The sequence below is a fragment of the Bos javanicus genome, chromosome 1 (genome assembly GCF_032452875.1).
Source record: "Bos javanicus breed banteng chromosome 1, ARS-OSU_banteng_1.0, whole genome shotgun sequence".
Taxonomy (NCBI): Eukaryota; Metazoa; Chordata; class Mammalia; order Artiodactyla; family Bovidae; genus Bos; species Bos javanicus.
Genome location: NC_083868.1, coordinates 148,247,285 through 148,256,171, shown reverse-complemented (window position 1 = coordinate 148,256,171; position 8,887 = coordinate 148,247,285). Strand labels below are relative to the sequence as shown.

The 8,887-nt window shown below is 48.5% G+C and overlaps 1 pseudogene; it reads right to left on the bottom strand.

The window, feature by feature from the left end:
* Nucleotides 1-1,104: 1,104 nt before the first annotated feature.
* On the bottom strand, nt 1,105-8,343 carry LOC133251843 (carbonyl reductase [NADPH] 1-like; annotated as a pseudogene).
* Nucleotides 8,344-8,887: the final 544 nt, after the last annotated feature.

Below are 8,887 nucleotides of genomic sequence, written 5' to 3'. Positions count from 1 at the left end.
GGCTGTCCCTTTTTACTTCCCCAGGGCTGACAATGAGAGGGGGACAGTGTCAGGTAACCATGACAGAAGGGGCATCTGTACAACACGGAGCTTCTGTGAAGAGGCGATGTGGCGGACAGTCTTTGGGGCCTTGGGGACCCAGACGTAGTTCTGGGCAGCAGGAAGCTTCTCATCAAGGCCCTGGGTGCAGCTGTGCCCCTCTTACAGGGACTCCTGACATAGGACACTTGGCACCTCCAATGTATTTCAGCAGTATCAACGACACCTGGACAATTTACAGCAATCCTATGACTGTTCTCTTCATTCTACAATTTAGGGGATAGAGTAGATGTGGGATTTTGCTCAAGGCTGCACAGGGAAGGGCAGAGCCAGGCTGTTTCGGTTCAAAGATTTTAAACAGAAAACCTAAAGCATAGTAAGGTGGTCACCCATATGTCCTCCCAACTAGGTTCAGCTGTTATGCATATGTTACTCTAGTTATGTGTTCCACTTCTGTGTGTATTTTGCAGAACCATGCTAATGTTTCAGACCTCCTGACACCTCATCCCACAAAAATGACACATTCATGCTGAAGAGATTTGACAGCGATCTCTCATACCCACTCATACCCACCCATTCTCAGTTTTCCCCATTGTCTCAGATTCTTGTAGGATGTTATCTTTCATACCAGCACCCCCTCACATTTCACATTTACATTGCTTTTTTTCCCAATGAGTTTGGTGTTTACAGGCACCAGAGCAGATGTTTTCCCTTACAGTATGGTCCATGTTATACTAGAGGCTGGTCAGCTAAAGCTGGCAGACCCAATATGGCCATGCTTGTTGGCTTATATATTGTCTCTGGCTACTTTCTTGGTAAAAGAGAGCAGGTGAACAGTTCTCACAGAGACCACTTGAACCTGAAAACTAAAAGTATTTCCCATCTGGCCCTATTGATGATAATTCTTTCCCCAAGTAGTACTCTCACTTTCCTTGACCTACATTTTGGTCTATTAGACTTCTGAGCTGGTTCTGCATATAATCAGTTGGAACAAACAGACATTTATAAAGAACCATGTATTCATCTATTGATGTTTATTCATTATTTGTCATCCATTCTTCTTTTATTCCCTGGGATCACAAAAGAAATCACAAAAGATCTCACAGAATAGTAGCCATTTCAAAGTGGCTTTGAAATTTACATAGAGGTAGGTATGTTTCATTTTTTTCATGGGGAGATGTTTTGAACACTGTGTTTTCTTAGTCTAATCAGGACAGGTAACCAAGTGGGGCCTATGGGTAGAACTCAGGCAAGAATTGCCATTTTGCAACTTTTTTCTCATGGACAAACTGTCCATGAGGCCCCTCGGCATCTGAGGGCAGAAGGGCCAAGTACACGGGGATCTCTATTCCTTCTTCTAAGCTTTGGGGGCTTTGGATCCCCCCATGTTGGTTCTCACCCACCCTGGGCAGCAGGCATTCAGGAGGATCTTGTCTCCTCCTCTCTGCTCACTCAGTTTCCTGACTTGGATTCTGGACAGGGCCATGATGCCGATTTTCGCCACTTCATGTATATTATTATCTGGCCAGCCCTCCTTCCTGTGCACCCCGTTCTTTGTGTCTTCCACAAACTTGTTCATGAGCCCCACCAGCTCCTCCTCCATGATGGTCTCACTTCTCAATTTCTGCTGCAGTTCAGGCTGCAGCTTTCAAGAGCTTTGAAGCCCCATGCACTAGAGACATTCACCACTCTGCCTAAAATGCAACACAAACCATTACTTGGGAAGGTATGTATGAGAATAATGAATACCCAATTTGCTGAGATGTTGGACTCGATTACCACTGGAGAGCCACGTACCAGTTTCCTACAAGATGAATTTAGACTGCATCTGTGAGTGAAGCATCCACCTGCAATGCGGGAGACCTGGGTTCGATCCCTGGGTTGGGAAGATCCCCTGGAGAAGGGAATGGCCACCCACTCCAGTATTCTGGTCTGGAGAATTTCATGGACTGTATAGTCCATGGGGTTGCAAAGAGTTGGACACAGCTGGGTGACTTTCACTTCACTTCACTATGAGTGAAGGGCATTAGACAGTCTTGTAACCTGCCCTACCATGATCCTAGGGTAACTAAAGAGAAAGACATGGTATAATGGGGAGGGTAGTGCCCAGATTTCCATAAGAAAATGAAAATGGTATATCGAGGAAAGAGCTCCATAGGTTGGAGGACTCCTTGCTGCACTCAGAAGCAGACAGCATCTTTTTCTCAAAGGCCTCCTCTGGAACCAGCTGAGGACCTTAGGTCACTTGGGCAGGGCTCTATGCCAGGCCTCTGTTGACCAGCAAAGGGCTGATGGGTTTGTGGATGGCAGTTCCAAGTTGACCAGAGAGCATCAGGTTGAAGGATGGTGAAATTAACTCAGTTCACAGGGCTGAACTGATGCTTGTTTCTTTGGGTTTGGGTTTATATCAGCTCGGGAGTGGTGAATCAAGTCCTGGCTGTATGATGACAGAGGCAGGCAGCAGAAACTAGACTATTTAAGGGACGGTCACATGAGCATGATACTCTGAGAGTCAAATGGGAAGTTAGGAGGAATTAAAGTACAACTACTTAAGGCTCATCAGAAGAACCACTTCCAAAATTGGAAGGCAATTGAAACCACTGAGTGTTTTCAGGTGTGCTTATTTGAAGTGCTACCTGGCCCCATGAAAGTGAAAGTCGCTCAGTCGTGTCTGACTCTTTGCAACCCCATGGACTATACAGTTCATGGAATTCTCCAGGCCAGAATACTGGAGTGGGTAGCCTTCCCCTTCTTCAGAGGATCTTTCCAGCCTAGGGATCCAACCAAGGTCTCCTGCACTGCAGGCAGATCTTTACCAGCTGAGTCACAAGGGAAGCCCAAGAATACTGGAGTGGGTAGCCTATCCCTTCTCCAGTGGCTCTTCCCAACCCAGGAATCGAACTGAGGCCTGGCCCCATGAAATGAGTGCAAATGGGGGTGCTGCAGGAATGCAGAGATGGGATCCTTGTTCATCCACGCCTCTCCCATTCCTGCTGTATCTGACAGCATGAGAGAAGAAGTCTTTGCATGGTATGAGTCATATTCTTTGAGCCAAAGGATTGACACAGAGCAGGTGAGTTGCAGGTAGTAGCCCTGGGAAGGTAGAAAATGTCCTGATGAGGTGCGATGCTGTCTGTGGGCACGGCTCCGTGTACCCAGCAGTAGATCCTTGTGCCCAAGTTGTATTATGGTACTGGAGCAGAAGACACTGCATGATTTGGACTGAGGAGGTATATTCCTCAGGCCAGGGAACACACTTTCATGCTCAGAGTAGAGGTTTGATACAGAACTGGGACAGGAAATGAAACTGGTTGTGTCAAACGTTGGCTTACAGACATTTGTGAGCTTATGCCCACAATCAGCATGATGGGAGCCTTGGAAGAAGCCCCCAGATAGATTCCTCTCTCCTCTGGGGAAGAAGGGGTGTGGAGGATGCCAGGGTGACTCTACACTCTTTTCCCTACTTCATTTCAACCTTCGTTTTTCTGGCTATACTATAGTTCTGGGACCCATTTGCAATTTATGATCTGGAAGTCAGGGGATAACTGGTAAGCAAGAAAGTTAACTATAAACTTTTTTTTGGTCAGAATTCTGAAGGGCCCGATGAAATGGACTGTGTCTTCACCTATCTGGCCAATTTGGAGGAAGAGCAACTGCAGCTGTATTGTCTAGTCAGCAGCTTAAACAGTCCACCAGTCTGGGCCTGTGTAACCCGACTTGTGTGATGGGGGTGGACTAAGGGGACGCACTTGTTAGGCGAGTATTGTGAGGGCAGTCAGCATGAGCAGTGACGGAACTTACCATCCCTCTGAAGGATGAGAAAGTACGGGTAAAAGGCGATGACATGTGGGGAGGAGGGGGAATGGAACTGAGGATGTTTAAATGGGTTATGCAATAAGAGAAATCAATATGACTCTGAGAGCAGGAGGTGATAGCCTCTTTTAGCTCACTTATCCCAGATGCCTGATAGAGTGAAGCAATCTGCAGTCAAGGTCACTCCTGCTTTAGGACCTGCCAAAGTCAAGCATGGATGTGAGAGTTGGAATATAAAGAAAGCTGAGTGCCAAAGAATTGATGCTTTTAAACTGTGGTGTTGGAGAAGACGCTTGAGAGTCCCTTGGACTGCAAGGAGATCCAGCCAGTCCATCCAAAGGAAATCAGTCCTGAATATTCATTGGAAGGACTGATGCTGAAGCTGAAACTCCAATACTTTGGCCACCTGATGCAGAGAACTGACTCATTGGAAAAGACCCTGATGCTGGGAAAGACTGAAGGCGGGAGGAGAAGGGGAGAACAGAGGATGAGATGAGAGGACTGGATGGCTTCACTGACTCAATGGACATGAGTTTGAGTAAACTCCGGGAGTTGGTGATGGACAGGGAGGTCTGGCATGCTGAAATCCATGGGGTCACAAAGAGTTGGACACAAGTGAGCATGTGGACTGAACTGAAAGTCAAGCAGAAGCCCTGGGATATTTTTATCCCACAGACATGGGATGGATTGAACCAATCGTTAATCACTGAGTGTTTCTCTAGCCAGGTGCCAGCATCTCTTGAGTCTTAGTCTTCAGGTCACATGTTCTACCTACCGTCCTGTGATGGGGGTTATCACTGGCCTTGCTGGTAATAGTCCACTCTCACATGTAAAGCAGCCATAGGAAGATACCGATAGGGATGACCAAGTGTGATGGGAGATGGAGGTAAAGTCTCTGCAGGGTGTAATACTAATGGCAAATAACTAGTTGGTGAAGAACTCGGCACAGCCAACCATGAGCCAGTTTCCATGATGTAAATGAGTGAAACACGGAGGTCATTGGGCTGAGCTGGCTCTAATTCCTTGGTGGCCTCTGTAAGCAAAACAAAATGGAAGCCTGAAAATGCCTCAAGGTGACAAAATGGGAACCTAAGGACTGATAGTCACAAAGAGCCACCTGGGCCAGAAGTTGAAGACAGTCCACAGTTTCCTTACTTTGCTTCAGCCTTTTCTCCACAATAGTCTGTTCCTGAGTGCCTGTCAGCCGGGCCATGCTCAGTAATTCTGGTTTGGTGATTTCCCATTCAAAGAGTTCTTTGTCTCAAACTGAAATAATTTTTTTTTTTGCCTCTTTTTCTCTCTTAACAATACTAAATAGACTGCACAAACAGTTTTATGCTAAATAAAAAGCTGAGCGCTGAAGAATTGATGCTTTTGAACTGTGGTGTTGGAGAAGACTCTAGAGAGTCCCTTGTACGGCAAGGAGATCCATCCAGTCCATCCTAAAGGAGATCAGTCCTGAGTGTTCACTGGAAGGACTGATGCTGAAGCTGAAACTCCAATACTTTGGCCACCTGATGCGAAGAGCTGATTCATCTGGAAAGACCCTGATGCTGGGAAAGATTGAGGGCAGGAGGGGAAGGGGACGACAGAGGGTGAGATGGTTGTCTGGCATCTCCGACTCAATGGACATGGGTTTGGGTAAACTCTGGGAGGTGGTGATGGACAGGGAGGCCTGGAGAGCTGTGGTCCATGGGGTCTCAAAGAGTCAGACACGACTGAGCGACTGAACTGAACTGAAGGTACAAGTAGCAGTTGATCAAGGCGAGAATCAAGTTAGTATCAATAAGGTGGATGAACCTAGAGCCTACTGTACAGACTGAAGTAAGTCAGAAAGGGAAAGATGAATACTGTGTATTAAGGCAGGTGTATGGAAAGTAGAAAGATGGTACTGATGAGCCTATTTGCAGGGTAGCAGTGGAGACGCAGACGCAGAGAACTCACTTGTGCACACAGTGGGGGAAGGAGAGGGTGGGAGGCACTGAGAGAGGACCACGGAAACGCACACGTTGCCACATGCAAGGTACGGAGCCAGGGGGAATCTGCTGTGTGACTCAGGGAGATCAACCCAGTGCTCTGCGACAACCTAGAGGGGTGGATGGGGTGGGAGGTGGGAGAGGTTCAGGAGGGAGGGGACGTAGGTATCCCTGTGGCTGATTCATGTTGATGTATGGCAGAAACCAGCACAATATTGCAAAGCGACCATCTTCCGATAAAAGCTGAAAACAAATTAGTATCAGTGGAAACACATGAAAATGGAAGTAGTGGCTTTAGAAACTGGAATATCTGTTGCTCTCAACTACTCAAACCCCAGTCTGGCTGCCCCCAATGAGAGATGTTATTTCTGTACTCTTTCTGTATCTGTTAAATAAAATCTAGGCTAAACTTAGATGCTCGATGATCCTTTGGATGTAAGGGAGTCTTAGTGAAGGTCCAGAGGGTGTTCTCTATAAGTAAAGGGCTAAGCTTGGCCAGAGGAAGCTTCAGCCCTATTCCAGGACATCTGGGAGGTAATAGTGAAGCCTGGACGTCCTTGCCTGAGAAGACTGTCCTCAATTACTTGTTCGAGGGTCAGGTTACCTAATCCGTGTTCGCGTGTGAGTATGGTGGGGGCCTCGGCCTAGCTGGTATCAGCTGGACCCCTGGATGGGCTGGAGAGCAGGGCCCGCCACGAGGGCAGTGGGCCATGCCTGCGTGACCACCCCTCACCAAGAACCCTGGACATCAAGGCTGGGTCGAGCCCGCTGCTTGGTAATGCCCCTTGTGTCTGACACAGGCTGTTTGGGGGAGATCCAGGATCTGCAGGGAGACGTCAAGTCCCAGTTCCATACTGGGCTTCTTAGACCCTGGTCCATGAGACCTTTAACCACTGCTGAACTGAGCTACTGTTCACTTTTCTAATATCATGTCCTTTTGAATATCATAGCTTTTTGTCGAGTTCTTGGTCCTTACAGTGAATTATTGAACTTGAGGATGGTCTGGGAACTTCCTGAACCTTAAAGACCAAAGTATGTATACTTGGTTTAGCATCTAGAAACCTGTATTGGTAATACACCATGTCAGTGCCATAGGAAGAAACACTCTGCTGGCAGGAAGCAGAAAAGTCTTCAGGGGTCTAATGAATGTGGTAGGATGAGCACCACAAACCCAAACCAGGTCACTCTGAGAGGGGCACGGGAGAGAGAAGGTCTGGGAAAGACTCCTGAGAGGACACCCCCTGTGATGGGCATGGAGCACGTGGAGGGCCTCTTGGAGGAGACCTTTGAACTAAGATGGGAAAGAGAAGAAAGAGCCAAATGTGCAAAGTGCAGATGGACAGAGAGCACCAACGACTCGGGCCGGGTGTAGAGGGACCAGAGGCCACAGGGCATCCTGCTGAGTGACCACACAGGTGGAAGTCAGTGCATCTGAGAAGGTTGAGACCAGATGCAGGTTGGGCTCAGATCTTGCCAGAAACCCTGCAGTTTGGGCTCAATTGGACTCACCTCGGCTTTTATCAGAGGCAAGAGCTCTGTGCACAGAGCTCGGGTACCAAGGACGTTTGTTTTCATGGTCACTTCTGCCTGAATTGCAATCGGTGTGGGATCACTAACTTTTAGGATAGAAAAAGAATAGGGCTAATAAACACAAGCCATATGGTAAAAATGCTTACTTGATACACTATTTTTTCCGTGAACTCTGTTTTCGTCTAGTAATGTTTGGTGTTAGTGAACGGTATTGCACCAATGGGTGTTTTCTGGTTTGATACTGCTTTATACTTACATAAGATGGCATCATCAGGGGAGGCTGAGTGAAAGAAGCCCATACGACCTCCTGTGTACCACTCTGCAATTTTAAATTGGTTTCAGAAGTTAAAAATTCACCCAACCCATCCAAAGTTCAGTGAAATCAATACTGCGAAAATCTGGGTGCTGTCCTTGACCCTGGTCAAAGCTATTGGAAGGCCTTCTTGCTGGAAAAGCTTGTAATGGCAGAGGACCTGCTCTCCCTGTGACCTCCGGCCTGTGCTCCATCCCTAGGGAGAGGGTTCTAGATCCCACAGCGGAGGTTCAGGCAATAGCCCCGCCCCGCCCCGTCAGGCTCCCCCCACAGTGGCTGTAACCCGCCAGCTCCCACGCACTTATTCTGGAAGGCGATGGCTGCCTTGTTGACCAGCGCGACGAGGCCCCTGTACTCTTTGCGCAGAAAGTCACGCAGTGCCCGGATGCTCTGCAGGGCAGTAATGTCCAGCTGGTGGAAAAGGGGGCTCGGGCCCTTGGTCTGCAGCTGCTGTGTGGCTGCCCGACCCCACGCCTCGTCCCGCGCCATGAGCACCAATTTCCCCGGGAATTGCCGACACAGGTCGTGCACGATGGCAAAACCGAGGCACTTGTTGGCCCCGGTGACCAGCGCCACGCAGGTGGAGGAGGACATGGCCGGTGGGCAGGGCCCTTTGGAGTAGAGCTGACAAGGCTGGAGACCCACGGGGTGGCGCAGCATGGGACGTGGAGACGCGCCACAGTCCAGAAGGTAAAGAACTGTGTCCTGGGATACAGTGCAGTGACTACTTCAGAAGGAGGAGGCCCTGCCTTCTTCTCCTGCTTAAGGAGGGATCAAATGTTCCAACACCACACCTGGCTCCATCTTTTTCCTCATGCTGTAACCTGAGCCAAAAAAGAGGACACAGCCCTCTTTTTCTTTAAACTTTTTATTTTATATTGGAGGACAGGGCTTTCCTGGTGGCTGGGACAGTGAAGAATCTGCCTGCAATGGGGGGAGACCCAGGTTTGATCTCTGGGTTAGGAGGAGCCCCTGGAGAAATAAATGGCAGCTGACTCCAGTATTCTTGCCTGGGAAATCCCATGGACAGAGGAGCCCAGTGGGCCACAGTGCATGGAATTGCAGAGAGCTGTGCATGGAACCGCAAAGACCTAGACAGGACTGGGCGACTAACACTTTCATAGTTGATTGACAACATTCTGAACTGTCACCACAGTTTCAGCTGGGCAGCACAGGGCCTCAGCCACACATATACACGTATTGGTTCTCTACAATC